Genomic DNA, 20,564 nt, shown 5'->3' on the forward strand with positions numbered 1-20,564 from the left:
AACGCCGGACCTCGGAAGCTGGGGTCCGGAACGTTTCCCCAATAGACGCCTGAGAAGAGGATCGCTTCTCTGGTGGCGGGGGGAGAGGAGGAGGAGGAAGGGTGGCCCCTGGGGCAGACGGGGCGGGGGCCACGGGGGAGGAGGATTTGGAAGGGAAGGATTTGGAAGGTGGAGGCAGAGCCCCCTGATGGGCGGAGGAGGCGGAGGGGGCACAGGATAGGGGTGAGGATACTGGATTGTAGCCTATCGCGATTGCGGTTTATCGTATCGCGACATTGCTGCTCGCGTTGGTTGAGATCCAATGACTGTTAGCAAAATATGGAATCGGTGGGCTCAGGAGGGAAATACGGAACGCCGTGCTGGATCCCAACGGCCTCGTATAACTAGCAGTCGAGATGACAGGCACCTTATCCGCATGGCTGTAACGGATCGTGCAGCCACGTCTCGATCCCTGAGTCAACAGATGGGAACGTTTGCAAGACAACTACTATCTGCACGAACAGTTCGACGACGTTTGCAGCAGCATGGACTATCAGCTCGGAGACCATGGCTGCGGTTACCCTTGACGCTGCATCACAGACAGGAGCGCCTGCGATGGTGTACTCAACAATGAACCTGGGTGCACGAATGGCAAAACGTCATTTTTTCGGAGGAATCCAGGTTCTGTTTACAGCATCGTGATGGTCGCATCCGTGTTTGCTGACATCTGAACTCACATTGGAAGCGTGTATTTCTCGTCGCCATACTGGCGTATCACCCGGCGTGATGGTGTGGGGTGCCATTGGTTACACGTCTCTGTCACCTCTTCTTCCCATTGACGGCACTTTGAACAGTGGACGTTACATTTCAGATGTGTTACGACCCGTGGCTCTGCCGTTCATTCGATCGCTGCGAGACCCTACATTTCAGCAGGATAATGCACGACCGCATGTTGCAGGTCCTGTACGGGCCTTTCTGGATACAGAAAATGTTCGCCTGCTGCCCTGGCCAGCACATTCTCCAGATCTCTCACCAATTGAAAACGTCTGTTCAATGGTCGCCGAGCAACTGGCTCGTCACAATACGCCATTCACTACCCTTGATGAACTGTGGTATCGTGTTGAAGCTGCATGGGCAGCTGTACCTGTACACGCCATCCAAGCTCTGTTTGACTCAATGCCCAGGCATATCAAGGCCGTTATTACGGTTAGAGGTGGTCGTTCTGGGTAGTGATTTCTCAGGATCTTTGCACCCAAATTGCGTGAAAATCTAATCACATATCAGTTCCAGTATAGTATATTTGTGCAATGAATACCCGTTTATCATCTGCGTTTCTTCTTGGTGTAGCAATTTTAATGGCCATTAGTGTATTTATGCAAGCGCACCCGACCGAACATTCGATACACCAGGAGACATTACGCCAACAGCGCCTTAACACCGTCTCTGGCGGCGAACAAGACAGATCAGAAGTTTCTTCAGGTATGGCCTGTCTCAGCGATGAGGCAGAGCTAGCAAACTGCGGTGGTATTGTTCGCTGCGTTCCATCCGCTATTCCAAAGAGTCCCAGATATATTAAGTAGGATTCAGCAGGTCATTCGAAATGCGATGCAGTGTACGACCAACATAAGCGAGCAGCTATAATCAAATTTATATTGTCGATAGAACCGGTACGGAGCGAGGTGGCGCAGTGGTTAGCACACTGGACTCGCATTCGGGAGGACGACGGTTCAAACCCGTCTCCGGCCATCCTGATTTAGGTTTTCCGTGATCTCCCTAAATCGCTTCAGGGAAATGCCGGGATGGTTGCTTTGAACGGGCACGGCCGACTTCCCTCCCCATCCTTCCCTGCTCCGATGGGACCGAAGACCTCGCTGTCTGGTCCCCTCCCTCGAATCAACCAACCAAAGAACTGGTATTACTCTCAGCTGAACTATCTGGTGGCACTCGGCTCATTCTTGTGTATATTATTATAGTACAAGATGATCTTTGAACTAACGGATAAAGCGGCAAGTTCTTCGTTTGGCGCATTTGATCTAGACATTGATTCCTCGTCTTATGTAACTGCCATTGAAGATAAAATCCAATTCGATTTTACAGGGTGTTAGGGAAATAAATGCAAATATTTCCGTTAATGACTGAGAAGAGCGTACTGAACACCATTTCACGTGTATTTACTTCATTTGTTGACTAATAATTATAACAATTAGGATTAGTGTGTTTTTAAGTTGGTTAGTACCTCAAAGTACGCATGGCACAGGGGCCAGCCGCCGTGGCCGAGCGGTTCTAGGCGCTTCAGTCCGGAACCACGCTGCTGCTTCGGTCGCAGGTTCGAACTCTGCCTCAGTGCATGGGTGTGTGTGATGTCCTTAGGTTTAAGTAGTTCTAAGTCTAGGGGACTGATCACCTCATATGTTAAGTCCCATAGTGCTTAAAGCCATTTGAATCATTTTGTATGGCACAGGGAAGGCATTAATGTTTATTTTCCCCTGGCCAGAAAGTCAGGTTCTGAAGTGTGGGTGCAAGGGTGTAAAATGGATAGTTTACACTGAAAGGTGTAGCGCACTTCCTGGTACTGTTACGACCGTTCAAAAAACATCAGGTAGTAAATTAGGTTGTGTATTTGCAGGAAGAGTGTTAGGCGCGGTACGAAACAACTAAGACACTGAACTGGGTACATATTAAGATACCTATTATCACAATATTTGTACTTATTCTTCTAACACGCTGTATAAGAAAGTTTCCGATTTTGTTCTGTACTGCCGGCCGAAGTGGCCGTGCGGTTAAAGGCGCTGGAGTCTGGAACCGCGAGACCGCTACGGTCGCAGGTTCGAATCCTGTCTCGGGCATGGATGTTTGTGATGTCCTTAGGTTAGTTAGGTTTAACTAGTTCTAAGTTCTAGGGGACTAATGACCTCAGCAGTTGAGTCCCATAGTGCTCAGAGCCATTTGAACCATTTTTTGTTCTGTACTCTTTTTAATAACCATCACTTCCTCTCAGTTAACATGTTTTCTGAATTGGGGGGGAATGCAATAACAACACTCTACACAGTTTCGTACTTCAGCACTTAATCATTTTTAGTACTGCACAGCATTGAGACGAATCTATTCTTCCAGAAACTAAGAACGAGTGGAGTTTTACAACGGCTGTAATTAATTTTGTATCACTTTTTGAGACCAGCGAGCCACGTCAGTATTGGCACAGTCTAACCTAACAGTCGCGACACTACGCCTCGATTTTGTTGCCTTCAGCGCCAGCAGCGATCCAAGCCGCCGGTAGGTTGAACTGTGAGTTCGGCGCGATCGTGAAAGCGAATAGTGACTGTTTATTTTGATTTATACAATGGTTTTTACCATCGGGAGCGTTTGTAGCGGAATAAATTGCAGCAGCAATAGGAAGAAGACACCACAGCTGTCTTTTTTAGGTTTCCTAAGGATCCTGAGAGGTATATACCATCATGTTACTAAACTGTATCGTCAGGATTCATTTGCAAATGTATGTGTATAAATCATGAATGTTTCGTTTTAAGAGCAAAAAAATGGCTAGTTAATAGCAGACGAGGAGACCTTATGAAGAAAGACCCCGTTTACCTGTATAATAATATTAGGTTTTGTTCGCTACATTTCGAACAAAACCAGTTCATGAACGCAGACAATAACAAACTCGTGTGGAATGCAGTACCCACACTGTTTGACATTCCAAATAAGCCACCTCAACTGACGATGAAGAAGAAACTGCCACAAAGATTCGACAGTCAATCTAAAGCTGTAAAACAGTCCTATGACACAGAAGCAGCCAGTTCAACTCTCCATGTATTAGTGCCAGATTCGTGAGAATCATCAACACAAGACCTGCTTAGACGATGAAGTGGTTAGATTAAGTGCAGCTGTTCGTGTCTTACAAAAGCGTGTGAAGTGTCAGAATGTGCAGGTCGCTAGACTTCGAGCGAAACTATTATGGGACAAGGAAAGTGCCTACAGACAGATTGTTTGAAAATTATTCAAATATTTGGTTTTTCGTGAAATGTAATGTAATCAGCTCATTATAATGTTTTCAGCATATTTCTCCCACTATTTGTCAGTTGCTTGTCCCACTTAGAATAATATAAAGATGAAGGTCGTGGAAACAAGTGACAATGACAAACACAGTAGACCTACAGAAAGGTAAACGAGCTGTCCATCGCTTTTGCATGTAGAGGTACATCTCTGTGCTTCTTACATGTGAATCTGTGTGTTTATATTCTTTTGATATCAACGTGGTAAGCTGCAATTCTGTCCAATGTCGCAAGTGTTCCTTCACGAATGTGGTGTAGCTTGCCACTCTATTCATGGTTTTTGTCCATACTTGCGCTTATTTTAGAATCATTTTTAGAAACATATATGCCTTCTGATACTACACAAACTCTCGGAGGCAAGAAACTAACTGGAATAATTCGGAAATTACGTAGGAAATGGATGCAAACAAACATTATGCTTACAACGCGTCTGACGTTCACCTTACCTGCCGCTCTGAGCGCTACTGTCGCTCCTTCTGTCAAACGGCAACAACTTTTACAGCAGTGAGTGTCGCGACTGTTATGTTAGACTGTGGTATTGGCAAGGATTCATATTCCGCGCTATCGATTCCACTACATCGTTACGTAATCTCTGACCGACACCACATGCAACGCGATTTTTCTAATGCTTCGTAAAAGCACACGTATTTTGTACAGCCTTGTAAACGAAGCTATTATCGACATGGAAGACGGGAAAATCCACAGCATAGTCATCATGAAGATGTGAAAGAAAGGAGAACACTCGATCCTCGAGATTCTAGAAATAAACGGTAGCCCGGATTAGTTGGCCCGAGTCTTGGTACAAAAAATGCAACCAAAACTGCGACATGAGAACTACACACTGCGAATGGAGCCCCATTTGACCGTCTGTGCTCCCGTTGCCTTACATCATTTGAAAAGAAGACAAGTCGCGACTGTTCAGACCACACCATAAGCCTGCGGTCAGCTACTGAGTTTTTTGACCCAATGGAAACGTGCAGCTCTTTGTGCCACTGTGAGCCATGCCCTTTTCCGAGGTACACGACTCGAAATGTCCATTGTACGCAGCTCCTCTTTCCTCATGTCTGTTTGGTTAGAACCTTTTCACGAGCAATGTCCTTCCGCCGTGTTACATGACGACGAGCGGTAAACCATTTCTGGTAGGCAGGTTGTGCAGTCCGAGTTGATTCACCTGTAAATCCGGCTACTCCATTCACGCATCTTCCTGCCCTTCTGTCACGTCTCTACGTAGCCCCATCTCACTGTGCTGATTCCTTACATCCGACTGGCACATGCACAGTACTTCATATCCATGACTTACTTCAGCTGTGGAGGGTCACGTGACAGCCTGATACCACGGCCAATCGTTTAGGTGCTCACGTTGAGGATTGTATAATCAGAATCCTACGAAGATTTCTACCGACCCTTTCCCATCTTCACCAACACATTTCGACACCGCCCCCGCCCCTTCCCACCCCTGCACACTAACACACACACACAGACACACACACACACACACACACACACACACACACACACACACACACAGACACACACACAGACAGACACACACGCACACACAAGTTTTTGGAAGCAGCTCACATCGATTAACTTCTCAGATCTATCCATCCTTTCTCTCCATACCGAGCAACGAGTCTTTGTCGTTATTGGACTTCATTTAGTAAAAATGGTTCAAATGGCTCTGAGCACTATGGGACTCAACATCTATGGTCCCCTAGAACTTAGAATTACTTAAACCTAACTAACCTAAGGACATCACACAACACCCAGTCATCACGAGGCAGAGAAAATGCCTGACCCACCGGGAATCGAACCCGGGAACCCGGGCGCGGGAAGCGAGAACGCTACCGCACGACCACGAGCTGCGGACTTCATTTAGTAGATTGGGAGTTCCCTCACAGACCTAGTCAGATTTTCCACGGTTGTCCTAAATCGACTACGAGAACGCCGAGATGGTGTCTTTGTGAAGCAACCGTAATTTCTCGAGCTCATACACCATTTCTAATAATCTTTCTTCGGTAGGGCGTTAAATCACGATCATCACCTTTCCCTCTGTCTTATTCCCTCTTATCATCTACAAGCTAACTAAATCCCTCGACACAGTTCGATGAGTAAATTGCGCTGCTTCCTCAGCTCTTACCAGCCCTGTGCCGCTATTTGCGCAGGCCAGTACATTCCCTATTTTTCCAAACCCCCCACGTTTCCTATCTTACGCCTAGGCAACTTTAAGAAGATTCCCTCTTCCTGACCCGCTGACCCACCGCGCCACGTGGCGTGGTGGTTACGACACTGGACCCAATCCTAGAGCGAGAAGGGGAACGGAGGTGGGAGAGGAATCAAGTCTACTGAGTTGGCGCAACAGTTAAGACACTGGTCTCGCATTCGAGGGAACAGTGGTTCAATACACCAACCAGGCATTCAGATTTAGTTGTCCCGCAATTTCCGCAAAGCGTACAAGGCAAATGCGAAATTAAATTCGTCATCGAGGAGACGGTACACCCTAATCTTCTTGCCTTCCCTTCCTGTCTTGTGATTCAAATATCCGTCCAGCCACTCTCATTTAGGTTTCTCTAAATCGCATCAGACGTATGTCGGGATATGTTTCCAGACAGGATATGGTTGCAGTCTCACAGTCCCAAGGTCCACACGCACAGCTCGAGGCATATCTTAACCTTTCCTTTTTCCTGTGCCTTTGCCGCGCATCGGTGAAGGGTCGGCTTTGTTACTGACAGATTTTGCATGGTTGGTTTTAAAGGGTGTCCGCATGCCCTTCCCGTCGCCACTCCGTTACCCCTGGGACGGGAATAAATACACCCCGCCTGTCTGCGTGCAGTGTTATTCATTCGGAAGTGAGAGAATGTTTTCGAAACTTTTGTGAATCGTGTAGCTGAGGCGGGACTTGGGTATTAGTCTTGTATTCATCTATTGGAGTGGTTCCCAAACTTTCTTAGACCATTACCCCTGAGTGCATTAGCTAGTACCACGACCCCCCCCCTCCCCCCCCCCCCCCGCACCCGGTCCTCCACACTATCGCCAACTAAACTAAAAGTGAAAGACTTTTCTTGGAACACCTTTATTATTAAAATGATGGATGTTATTAAGTTGCGTGTGTGTGTGTGTGTGTGTGTGTGTGTGTGTGTGTGTGTAGAATGATGAAAGAATGACGAAGGAATTGGTGGTGCATCGCAAATGCTACTCACGACCCCTTCTCAGATGAGAAAACTAAGTATCCATAGTGAGGGTAGACACTTGTTACAAAACATACTTCCCCTGCATTTCTTCTCTCCATTGCGCCACATGCTTGACCTGCACACAGCAACCAAATTTAAATTCCACTACGTTAAAATGTGTGAACTATATTTGTTGTTGTGGTCTTCAGTCCAGAGACTGGTTTGATGCAGCTCTCCATGCTATTCTATCCTGTGCAAGCTCCTTCATCTCCAAATTCCTACTGCAGGCTACATCCTTCTGAATCTGCATAGTTTATTCATCTCTTGGTATCCCTCTACGATTTTATCCCCCAACGCTGTCCTCCAATACTATATTGGTGCCTTTGATGCCTCAGAACATTTCCTACCAACCGATCCCTTCTTCTAGTCAAGTTGTGCCACAAATTCCTCTTCTCCCCAATTCTGTTCAGTACCTCCGCATTAGTTACGTGATCTGCCCATCTCATCTTCAGCATTATTCTGTAGCATCACATTTCAACAGCTTCTATTCTCTTCTTGTCTAAACTATTTATCGTCCATGTTTCACTTCCATACATGGCTACACTCCACACAAATACTTTCAGAAACGACCTCCTGACACTTAAATCTATACTCGATGTTAACAAACTTCTCTTCTTCAGAAATGCTTTCCTTGTCATTGCCAGTCTACATTTTACATCCTCCCTACTTCGACCATCATCAGTTATTTTGCTCCCCAAATGGCAAAACTCATCTACTACTTTAAATGTCTCATTTCCTGATTTAATTCCCTCAGCATCACCCGATTTAATTCGACCACATTCCATTATCCTCGTTTTGCTTTTGTCGATGTTCATCTTATGTCCTCCTTTCAAGACTCCACTCCGTTCAGCTGCTTTTGCAAGTCCTTTGCTGTCTCTGACATAATTACATCGGTAAACTTCGAAGTTTTTATTTGTTCTCCATGGGTTTTAATTCCTACTCCAAATTTTTCTAATGTTTCCTTTACTGCTTGCTCAATATATAGACATATAAAGAAACAGAAACGAGTCGGAGGCATAATTACAGAAAGCAGCATGTTAGAAGTATTGACCCTGGCTGTTGAGACACTTGTCAGACTGTGACACAAGGCGGTGAATGGCTATCTCATAAAATTTCCGGGGCTGCGATGTTAATCATTTCCGCACGTGCAGCTGGACGTCGTCGTCCGAGGTGAATCGTTCGCCCCTCAGAGCCTTTTTAAGGCGATCAAAATGGCGTAATCACAGGGAGAGAGGTCCGGACTGTATGGAGGGTGGCGAAGAACCTCCCATTTGAATTTCTGCAGGAGTGCCGCGACTGTGTCGGCCGTATGAGGCTTTGTATTTTTCGTGGAGCAGAATGACCCCATGGGTGAGACTGCCTGGTCCACCAGCTGAACGATGTCATCGGTAATGCAGTGCGGTGCTCCAGACCGTGCTTCATTGGCTAACGACACCCGTCATTCCCTGAAGCGCTTGTGCCACGCCCTGACCCTTGCAAGGGACTTGCAGTGTTCGCTGTACACTTGTGACATTCGTCGATGAATTTCCGTTTCTCCTACTCCTTCCACTGTCATAAAACGAACAACACCTCTTTGCTCGTCTTTTGACGCCTCCAAGTCACTGTTTGCAATGCGACTGCCAGCGTTGGACGATAGATGCATGCTGCTGCACGCTGTGTATAGTCACGTGACGTGCACGCGTGCCCTCTAGCGACAGGCTCTGGTCGGAACCACACCTCGTTACACACGCCACGACATTACCCTCCAGTCACCGATTTGTGCATTCCAGACCCCGGCTTGTCTCTTTTTGAATGCACCTTTTACTTTGTAAATCACTTGATTGCTGCACTCCTTAGTTCTGAACTGGCAGAAATTGGAAGACTTCAGGCTGTTAATGGTTTGTGTCCGACCATGGCCATTAATAGTAATAATAATAATAATAATAATAATAATAATAATAATGCTGCGTACAGCACTATAGTAGTCCTTATGTAATTACTGTTATGTCGTGCTGTCAATTTATTCATTTACCTGTTTCGGAGCGAGTCATGAAGCAATTTCTGAACTACTGCATGTACTATCTACAACTTGGAGAAGACATTTTCTTGAGATATTTGGTATTTGTTACATGTATGTCTCACTTTTATCATCAGTGATGTACGGGACAAAGCGCAACATATGTTTGTAGTGGGTGGACTATTAGAGGAATCTATCTACATCTACATCCTTACTCCGCAAGCTACCTAACGGTGTGTGGCGGAGGGTACCTTGAGTACCTCTATCGGTTCTCCCTGCTATTGCAGTCTCGTATTGTGCGTGGAAAGAAGGATTGTCGGTATGCCTCTGTGTGGGCTTTAATCTCTCTGATTTTATCCTCATGGTCTCTTCGAGATATACGTAGGAGGGAGCAATATACTGCTTGACTACTCGGTGAAGGTATGTTCTCGAAACTACAACAAAAGCCCGTACCGAGCTACTGAGCGCCTCTCTTGCAGAGTCTTCCACTGAAGTTTATCTATCATCTCCGTAACGCTTTCGCGATTACTGATCCTGTCACGAAGCGCTCTCCGTTGGATCTTCTCTATCTCTTCTATCAAACTATGACCTGCACCGCATTAATGCTACTAATTGAGAAAAAATAATTATTGAGAACTTATATAACCGGTATTAGAGTCTTACAAAATTGTGATATAGTAAAAATCTTTTGAAAACAGAATCGAATCGTGTAGTTTTTATCCCTCCGAAAATTTCATTTTACCCCCCAGGGGGGAATTATCCCCCATGTTGGGAACCACTGATCTAGTGGGATGTGGGTAACCGCCGAGAAACCACTTCCAGACCGGCCTCCACACAGACCCTCGTCGTTAATCCACCGGGGGGATTCGACCCACGGCGGCACACCTCCCCATCCCGGAAGCGGCGCTTTAACATGCTCGGCTATCCAGGAACGTTCGAGGTAGGTCTTAACCCTAGTGTGTTTTTCACTTGGTAAGTGGTATGTGTGCCAATTTTGATTGAGATTGCTTCAGAAATTTCGACACACACGCACACATACACATATACACACGCCCTTACACATCATCAGTTTTTACACATATCCATTAGAAACGCCCGACATCATTCACAGAGCCGCTGGCAACTCTCCTGCCGCACGGAGAGTGAAATAATCAGTGACTTCATTTACCATAGCAGAAACGATAGTTTTTTCCTCATGGTATCATCTACACCCCTAACGTTATTTTCTGCTCACTGTTCTGGTTTCAGTTACCGTACTCTGCACTTTATAGATAGATACCAACATTTTGTAGTCTCCTCGATTGTGAATAAGTTTCTGAACTAACTTTTATTATTAAGTGATTTACTGATCAGTGTTTAAGACCCAGAAGCTGTAACGGTCCAGATACGTTTTCTTATTAATTACAAATTGTTACTCAATGATGGAAGAAAGGAGAGAAACAGGGAAAAAACCTTTATGTTAATCATTTGCGCAAAAAAAAAAAAAAACTATGCTACAGGTCGTCAACTAAGAACTTGCGAGCCACCAACCAGCGACGAGTCCCGGGGAATTCAGTCTCTGGCAACACTGGAGAACGTGTGGTGGAGTTGTGGGGCACTGACCCAAAGAGCACGGAGTCCACAGCTCCACGTTCCGATGCGGAAACAAGAAAAATCTTATAAACATATTCGCCAGTCTTAACGTTGCGTACATTTTAGACTGGTGTGATTAGGTTTGCAACAAGTTAGGGCTATTGAAGTTGATTGACTCATGATTTAACAGACAGAAAATTTGTTGGTACGATGCCTAGTGCCTGTAATGTTATTTGCAGAATATATGCTATTTATTTCCCAGAATTCCGTCGTTTCCTTTATAGACTGAACTCAATTGAAAATGTTGTAATTTTGTTCCAGTAATTGACTGCAATATGTAGCTTTTTTTATTAATTGCTCCATGGAATTGAGACGGTTGGTCATTCTTCGTTTTGCCATTTTGTATAGCCCTGAATGAAGGAGCATTACCGACCATGGCCAGATGCATATTCTAGAGGCCCATCATCAGTAAATTATTTCCACAGGACTTACATTTTAAGCCCCAGATAACGGTGGCCCATCCGAGTCAGGCTATATTAAAACTTGATCTTAGACCTCAGGTTGCAATCCTTATTCAGTTTATTACAAAAAGGACCGCCACAAAGCCGCGCGGGATTAGCCGAGCGGTCTAGGGCCCTGCAGTCATGGACTGTGCGGCTGGTCCCGGAGGCAGTTCGAGCCCTCCCTCGGGCATGGGTGTGTGTGTGTTTGTCTTTAGGATAATTTAGGTTAGGTAGTGTGTAAGCTTAGGGACTGATGACCTTAGCAGTTAAGTCCCATACGATTTCACACACATTTGAACATTTTTTGGAGGAGGAGGAGGAGATTAGTGTTTAACGTCCCGTCGACAACGAGGTCATTAGAGACGGGATTTTCTGGACCGCCACAAAGCTTTAAGTAGCGAACTCTTAGATTCTGTGATGTATACACGTCCCCCATCTTTGCGTTTAGTTTTCTGGGAGATCATGTTGTTTCAGGATGGAATTTTTCATCAAGCATGATATCTTTGAGCAGTCGGATCGCTGCTGCTCTTTTCTTCTCTTCTGTCTTTTGTTTGCTGAATGCCATGAAGAAGGACGCGTTAAAGAGCATACATTTCCAGGCGCTGCTATGCCATATTGCAAACTGTATCTTTCCCTCTGAGTCAACAGTTGAGTTCTAAATATAAACACCACTTTCCGCATTGTCAATTTGTTGATCAAATCTTGCACATTTTATTGTTGTATAAAATATCTACAGATCGCTCTCGAGCAATTTCCTGGTGGAAAGCAAAAATAAATAATGACGCCATTTCAAATTATTACAGTCTAAATAGCAAGGAGAGATGAGCTTAGTGAGATATTATAACTTCGTGCAGCACTTTTGCTGTTGCAGGTTGTTTGACAAGCAAAAACGTTTCCTGCTTTCACAAAAATCGTCTTAGAATACTAATTTCAACATTTGTATGTTCTGGATTGCAGACGGGTGTAGACCATGAGATTTATGATGATGTTTCTCCTCATGATGGATATTTGCGAAGAAGGGGCACCCGTCTTCCACGTAACCTTTCGGCGCTTAATGGCTCAAGTATTTACAAGAGTGCAGTTTGTGAAGCACTAAATACAAAATAAGCGGAGTGAACAAGCAGTCAGATCTTCTCACGGGATTTAAACTACGTAGTTATGGCGCAGCCGTAGGATAGTCTGCACGCTTTATAGCACATTTATCCCAGTGACATGGTTTAATCGCCGGCCGGTGTGGCCAAGCGGTTGTAGGCGCTTCAGTCTGGAAGCGCGCGACCGCTACGGTCGCAGGTTCGAATCCTGTCTCGGGCATGGATGTGTGTGTTGTCCTTAGGTTAGTTAGGTTTAAGTAGTTCTAAGTTCTAGGGGACTGATGATCTCAGATGTTAAGTCCCATAGTGCTCAGAGCCATTTGAACATGGTTTAATCGCTCATTCAGTCCTCTAGTTGTTCCGTTTCACGGTGTTACTAAAGGTAAATAGCACATGAATCCCGTATTGGAAGCTACTGCAAGAGACGCATCATGAGAAATGGAATGCCATTTCATCACATGTTTTACAACACCTATATGAGCGATACAGTAGTCAAGAGGAGAGCTTTTTTTGTCGGGTGTTAACGCTCCGCTCACGGACGTAGCAGGAGTATTTCTGTGCCACTACACGAGCCATTACTAGTGTAATTTCACGGTCGCTGCACAGCGGTAAGGGGGAAGAATGGGGTTCGAAGATTGCACTGTGACAAGGATCTGTGCATTTTCTAAGTTGGTATTTCGAAGATATTTATCATCTCTCATGAACTAAGTCCCGGTTCAGGTTTTCAGTATCGTATTCCTATGGCACTACATCGTGAATCGTACAAACTGGTGATTGTTCCGATACCTGTCACTTAATTAGTTCATTTACATTTTTAGCCGAGCTTAATATGGTTCCCTCAAGATTATACGGCATGCAAAATTACGATAAACGATCACTTACGCTGCCGAGTCACATTATTTATGGCCACTTGCTTGTCCCCAAAGTAAGGGCCGTTAGCTATACACATGGTAGCTAGAGACCCTATTAGTTCAGACGAAACGGGATAGTCGAACAATTTTTAACGCAAAATTGACCATGTATGCCTCGGTAAAGTCATCTTCTATGTAACGTTAAACTATTTAAATTTGATAATTAAGAAATATGATCTCTCTGATTAGGAAGTGATTTAAATTTCCAGTGTAACATAAACAATAAAGTGGAGTTCACACAGTGTTCGATCTTATATTAACCTTCTATTCTCTTCTAAGGCTCAAACATTTCGCTAATTATGAATACAGTGAACTCAAAATTTAGAAAATTAAAACCATATGATATTTAATTCCATTGCCTATTAAGTTTTAGCACGATTACTGAGAGAGAAATTATTTTTAACACGGAAAAGTTCAGTGGCATTCGATCACACCTTCCCGGTGTAAACATAAACAAGTATCGAAACAACAATAAGCACCAACACACTGGTTCACCAGCTGTCAGGTTTGTTTATTGCATTAACATCAGCACTTTGCCAATCCGAATTAAAGACAGATAATAGCAGGCTGGCGCACACGCCGTGTAATGGTGGACGTCTGATTTCATCTCTTGAAATTTGGAAATAATTGTCATGCCGAAAGCTATAGTTTGATTATTTTGGAAATTCCTTTGTTTTTTGATTATAAAATTTTCTAATAAACATAAAATGACATAGTGAAAGAATGTTAGCCAGGTGATGGACTTCGTTAGCGACAGGATCTCTGTACTGTCAGCAATACAATGAATGGCTTCACATTGCTGAATAGTGCCACATATCTACAGTGTGTTCGGGAATTCAAGTTACAAGTCTCTAGGACTTGTTAGAGGAGTGTGAGTACATAATATTTTGAAAAGGAACACATGTCCGGAAATGCACCCTTCCTGTTCTACGACGGTTTCACTTCAGATGTTTAACTCATCCAATTATGCTTGAGGAATCTAATCAGGCATGACGCAGTACATTTATTAGATAACAATTCGAAAGGAAACATAACGAAACACCCATTTATCACTTAATCACGTTTGTTTCTATTATTCCAAAACAGAAAGGAACCCACTATACTGTACGTACAGAACAGTACTGATGCGTTACATCAGCTGATCGATGTGGCGACCACCAGCGTCGTTACAGACATTGGACCTGCGAGGCGTGCTCTGGTGCACACTCTCCATCCCACGTGGTGGCTCTTCATTTCCTGGTGCATCGGCCAGACCTCGTGCCAACAGATCTTCCTCTGTCTCTTCAGGAGTCTCGTAAACTAAACTCTGCGTAAGACCCCACGCCATTCTGTCTGTCCCACTGCATACCAGGACAACCAGCTCTGAGACCTTTCTTTTTCCGTCTGCACACGTGGACGCTTTACACGTCTTAACTGAAACCATCGTAGAACGGAATGTGTTCCTGTTCAAAATATGATGTACTCTCTCAGCTACAAGTCCTAGAATTTTGTAATGGCCATTTCCGAACAGAATGTAGAAATAACTTATGATTTATTACAAGTCACACCCGTCTAAAAGAAAGATAGTAGACGTGATCTACAAAACTACGTTCCTATATGTTTGGCGTCTATTTGTTGTAGAATCTTGGAAGGTATTCTGAGCTCAAACAGAATGAGGTGCTCGAACAGAACGACCTCTCCCATACCAGGCAGCAGGGATGAAGAAGACATCCATCATCCGAAACCCAGCTCGCAATGTTCTCACATGACATACTGAAAGCAATAGATCAAGGCGGTCAAGTAGATGCAGTGTTTGTTGATTTCCTAAAATCATATCTCTCAGTACCACATCTACATTCATTGTAAAAAGTGCAGTCGTGTGAGGTACGAACCGAAATTTGTGACTGTATTGAGGATTGTTTTTTGTAGAGAGGACACAGCAAGTTATCTTGGATGGAGAGTCATCGACATATATAGTGGAATTTCGAGTGTGCCCCAGGGAAGTATTTTGGGACCCTCGCTGTTCATGTTGTACATTATTCACGTTGTGGACAGTATTAACAGTAATCTCAGATTTTTTGCAGACGATCTGTAATGACATACTGATTAAAAGAAGCTGCATAAATATTCAATCAGATCTTGACACGATTTCAAAGTGGTGGAAGGATTGACAACTTGCTTTAAATGTTCAGAGATGTAAAATTATGTATTCCACAAAACGAAAAAACAGCGTAGTATCACATCAGTGTAATATCAGTGAGTCACAGTTCGGATAAATTAACGTATACAAATACGTGGGTGTAACAATTTGTAGGGATATTAAATTCAACGATCGCACCGTCTCAGTCACAGATGTACTAGGTTGAAGACTTCCGTTCATTGGTAGAAATGAGGTAAATAAATCTGGAAAGGAGATTGCATTCAAACCACTTGTGTGACCAATCCTGGAATACTGCTCGAGTGTGTGCCCCAATTAGGACTATGAGTGGTTATCGAATGAATAAGGGGCGTTCAAAAAGAAACGAGCCAGAGGTGCAATTACAGAAACCAGTACCTGTATGTTAGAAGTATTGACCCTGGCTGTTGAGACACTTGTCCCACTGTGACAGAAGCCAGTTAATGTCAGTCTCATAAAATTCCCGGGGTTGCGATGTTAACCAGTTCCGCACGTACAGCTGGACGTCGTCGTCAGACGTGAATCGTTTGCCCCTCAGAGCCTTTTTAAGGGGACCAAAAATGGCGTAATCACAGGAAGAGAGGTCCGGACTGTATGGAGGGTGGCGAAGAATCTCCCATGTGAATTTCTGCAGGAGTGCCGCGACTGTGTTGGCCATACGAGGCTTTGCATTGTCGTGGAGCAGAATGACCCCACGGGTGAGATTGCTTGGTCGTTTTGATTTGATCGCTTGGCGAAAGGCGGTCAAGGTTTGCGATTAACGCTGGGCATTCACTGTTGTCCCGTGCTGCAGGAAGTGAATCAGAAGGGAGCCATCTTGGTCAAAGAAGAACCTCAGTATAACCTTACCTGCACTCGTGTGAATGGCCTTGGATTTTTTTGGTGATGGTGACCGTGGATGCTTCCACTGGAGACGTTGTCGTTGCGATTCTGGTTCGAAGTGATGACAGCATGACTCATCTCCAGCCACCACTCGTCCCAGGAACGCATTACCTCCCCGAGCATAGCGCTGCAGATGAGCAGGACTGTGGGCCATTCGACATGCTCCCTGGTGTGGTTGAAGACTGTGGGGCACCCATTGGGCTCACACTTTGCGCATGTGCAATCGTTCCTTCATGATGGTGTGAACACTTCCGACACTCAATCCGACCACACCGGCTGTGGCTTTCACTGTCACTCCGCAGTCCTGGGTAATGAATGCATCCACCAGCTGGACGATGTCATCGGTAATGCAGTGTGGTGCTCCAGATCGTGCATCATTGGCTAACGACACCCGTCATTCCCTGAAGTGCTTTTGCCACGCCTTGGCCCATGCAAGGGACATGCCGTGTTCCCCGTACACTTGTGACATTCGTCGATGGATGTCCGTTCCTCCGCTATCAGAAAACGAACATCTCCTTGCTCTTCTTTTGACGCCTCCATGTCACTGTTTGCACTGCGACTGGCAGCGTTGGACGATTGATGCATGCTGCTGCTAGCTCTGTATAGTCACGTGACATGCACGCGTGCCCTCTAGCGTCGGGCTGTGAACTTCCACGCTCTGGTCGGAACCACACCTCGTTACACACGCTACGATATTACCCTCCTTTGCCCATTCCATATTCCGGCTCGTTTATTTTTGAACGCCCCATATGTACAGAGAAGGGCACCACGAATGGTCAGAGTTTAGTTCGACCTATGGAAGTGTGTAAGGAACATACTGCATGAACTAAACTGGCACATAGTTGAAGACAGATATAAACTATCCCGTGAAAATATGCTTAGAAAGTTTGTAGTACCAGCTTGGAGGGCTGAATCTAGGTATGTATTTCCACTCTCCACGTGTTGCTCCCATGAGATAACCAAGGCAAGATCAGACAAATAAGGAAGCAAAGAAGATTAGTGTTTAACGTCCCGTCGACAACGAGGTCATTAGAGATGGAGCACAAGCTCGGATTAAGGAGAGATGGGGAAGCAAATCGGTAAGCCCTTTCAAAGGAATCATTAGGGCATTTGCCTGAAGTGAAGTGAAATGAAATGAACGTATGGCATTGTTGGCTGGGAGGCCCCATGCGGGGGAGTTCGGCCGCCGTATTGCAAGTTCTTTTTAGTTGACGCCACTTCGGCGACTTGCGAGTCAATGATGATGAAAATGATGATGAAGGACACACAACACCCAGTCCCCTGCCGGGAATCGAACCCGTGCCCCTTGCGTGGTAGGTGGCAACTCTACCGCTACGCTACGGAGGCGGACTGCCTGAATTGATTTAGTGAAATAACGGAGAACTTAAATCAGGATGGCCGGACGCGGATATCTTACCGAATGCGAGTCCGCAGCTCGTGGACCAGTGGCTAGCGTTCCTGCCTCTGGATCTCGGGGTTCTGGGTTCGATTCCCGGGCTGGTTGGGGATTTTTGTCTGCTCGGGGACTGGGTGTTTGTGTCGTCGTCGTCATCATTCGTGACAGCTGCTAGATTGTATTGAGTTAAAAACTGAACCGTGTAAAACATCGGACTTCGTACGGGCGCTGATGACCGCGCAGTTGAGCGCCCTACAAACCAAACGTCATCATCATCTTACCGAATGCGAGTCTGGTGTGCTGACCACTGCGCTACCTCGCTCGGTGATAAGATTACACTAATTACAGCGCTCACAGGCGCTTTTAACCAGTCATTCTTCCCTCGCTCCATACATGAATGGAACAAGAAATGCCATGCACTTCACAGTGGTTTGCGGGGTATGTGTGTATAAGAAGTGTTCGAATGGAATGTTACGAAACATCGTAACAACCAAAGTAGTTGAAATTTGTGTATGACGCTTTGGGAGAACGTAGTGACTCACTAGGCTCTGTAAGGTTCAAATGGCTCAGAGCACTATGGGACTTAACTTCTGATGGTTCAAATGGCTCTGAGCACTATGGGACTTAACATCTGAGGTCATTAGTCCCCTAGAACTACTTAAACCTAACTAACGTAAGGACATCACACACGTCCATGCCCGAGGCAGGATTCGAACCTGCGACCGTAGCGATCGCGCGGTTCCAGACTGAAGCGCCTAGAACCACTCGGCCACACCTGCCGGCTTAACTTCTTAGGTCATCAGTCCCCTAGAACTTAGAACTATTTAAACCTAACTAACCTAAGGACATCACACACATCCATGCCCGAGGCAAGATTCGAACCTGCGACCGTAGCGGTCGCGCGGTTCCAGACTGCAGCGCCTAGAACCGCTCGGCCCCTCCGGCCGGCGGCACTGGAAGTATGCGTCGCCAACTCCCCCTAAAAAATTCAAAGCTGTGACCTCGCAGGCAAGGTGATGCTTACCGTCTTTTCCGGAGTGCGAGGTTTGATACTCGTACTAATCGAATTCCTCGAACACGAAAAAACCAATAACAGCGATGCATACTTGCATACTGCGAGACACTCCATAGCCTACGCAAAGTGCCTGCCGGTGTGGTCGAGCGGTTCTAGGCGATTCAGTCTGGAGGCGCGCAACCGCTACGGTCGCAGGTTCGAATCCTGCCTCGGGCATGGAAGTGTGTGATGTCCTTAGGTTAATTACGCTTAAGCAGTTCTAAGTTCTAGGGGTCTCATGACCTCAGAAGTCCCATAGTGCTCAGAGCCATTTGAACCTACGCAAGTCCATCAGGAGCAAACGGCCGGGCTGTTCACGGAGGGAGTGACTCTGCTCCACGATAACGCGCGTCCACACGTCTCAGAGGTCATACAAAGTGGAATGGCCAAGTGGGAGATGCTTGAACATCCGCCCTACAGTCGGGGTATGTCGCCCTGCGACGTCCGCCAGTTTGGTCCTTTTGAAAGACGTCTCAGAGGGAAGCGCTTTAACTCGGATGACCAACTGAAGGACAAAGTGGAGGACTGGCTCCTGTCACAACCACGGGAATTCTGGGAACGGGAAATCCTTTGGCTCGCGAAAGAGTGGGATAGTTGTGCTCTCGCCTCTGGTGATTACTTTTGAATAACACAGTGCTGTTTCGTACCTTTTCTTTCGAACACCCCTCATACACGTAATTAAGAAAAAACACGTGTACTAACCAAGTCTTACGCACAATTAATTTTCCTTCTGCAGGTAATTTGAGACGTCCTGGAAGACTAGAATTGTGTGCCGGGCCGGGGTTCGAACCTAGGACGTGTCCCTTTTACGAGGCTGGTCTTGCCCAGAGAGCGGAGACGGCAGGGCGGCCAGACGTAGAGGCAGCGGGATCGCCGGCGAGGCGGGTACCGCGAATCCGCCAAGGCCAGCGCGCAGGCCATTGTCTGCGGCGGCGGCGGCGGCGGCAGCGGCGGCCAGACGCCGCAGTCAAAACACGCCGCGCCGCCGGCTCGCGTCGCCTCCCGGCTAACGGCACCGCGTCGCCTGTCTCAAGCTCTGCCGTTCATCAGCTTCCTGACCCGGCACTACGTCCATCCCGTTGTCTACTTGATTCTACTCTTCTCCGTGTTGTAACCCCTTTTCTGTCACCTGAATTAACACTCCAGGGGGGCGACGAAAATAGTCGTTCAGAATGAGATTTTCACTCTGCAGCGGAGTGTGCGCTGATATGAAACTTCCCGGCAGATTAAAACTGTGTGCCAGACCGAGACTCGAACTCGGGACCTTTGCCTTACGCAGGCAAGTGCTCTACCAACCGAGCTACCCAAGCACGACTCACGCCCCGTCGTCACAGCTTTACTTCTGCCAGTACCTCGTTTCCTACCTTCCAAACTTTACAGAAGCTCTCCTGCGAACCTTGCAGAACTAGCACTCCCGAAAGAAAAGGATATTGCCGAGACATGCCTTAGCCACAGCGTGGGGGATGTTTCCAGAATGGTCCCGAGTTCGAGTCTCGGTCTGGCACACAGTTTTAATTTGCCAGGAAGAAAGTAGTCGTACTTTTCTCCCACCCTTAAGTAACTACACTGAAGAGGCAGAGTAACTAACATCGTGCAGGACCCCCGCGAGCACCCGAAGTGCCGCAACACGTCGTGGCAGGGACTCGACTGTTGTCTGAAGTAGTACTGGAGGGAACTGACACCATGAATCGTGCAGGGCTGTCCATAAATCCGTAAGAGCATGAGTGGTGGAGATCTCCGCTG

The sequence above is a fragment of the Schistocerca serialis genome, chromosome 5 (assembly GCF_023864345.2).
Source record: "Schistocerca serialis cubense isolate TAMUIC-IGC-003099 chromosome 5, iqSchSeri2.2, whole genome shotgun sequence".
Classification (NCBI taxonomy): Eukaryota; Metazoa; Arthropoda; class Insecta; order Orthoptera; family Acrididae; genus Schistocerca; species Schistocerca serialis.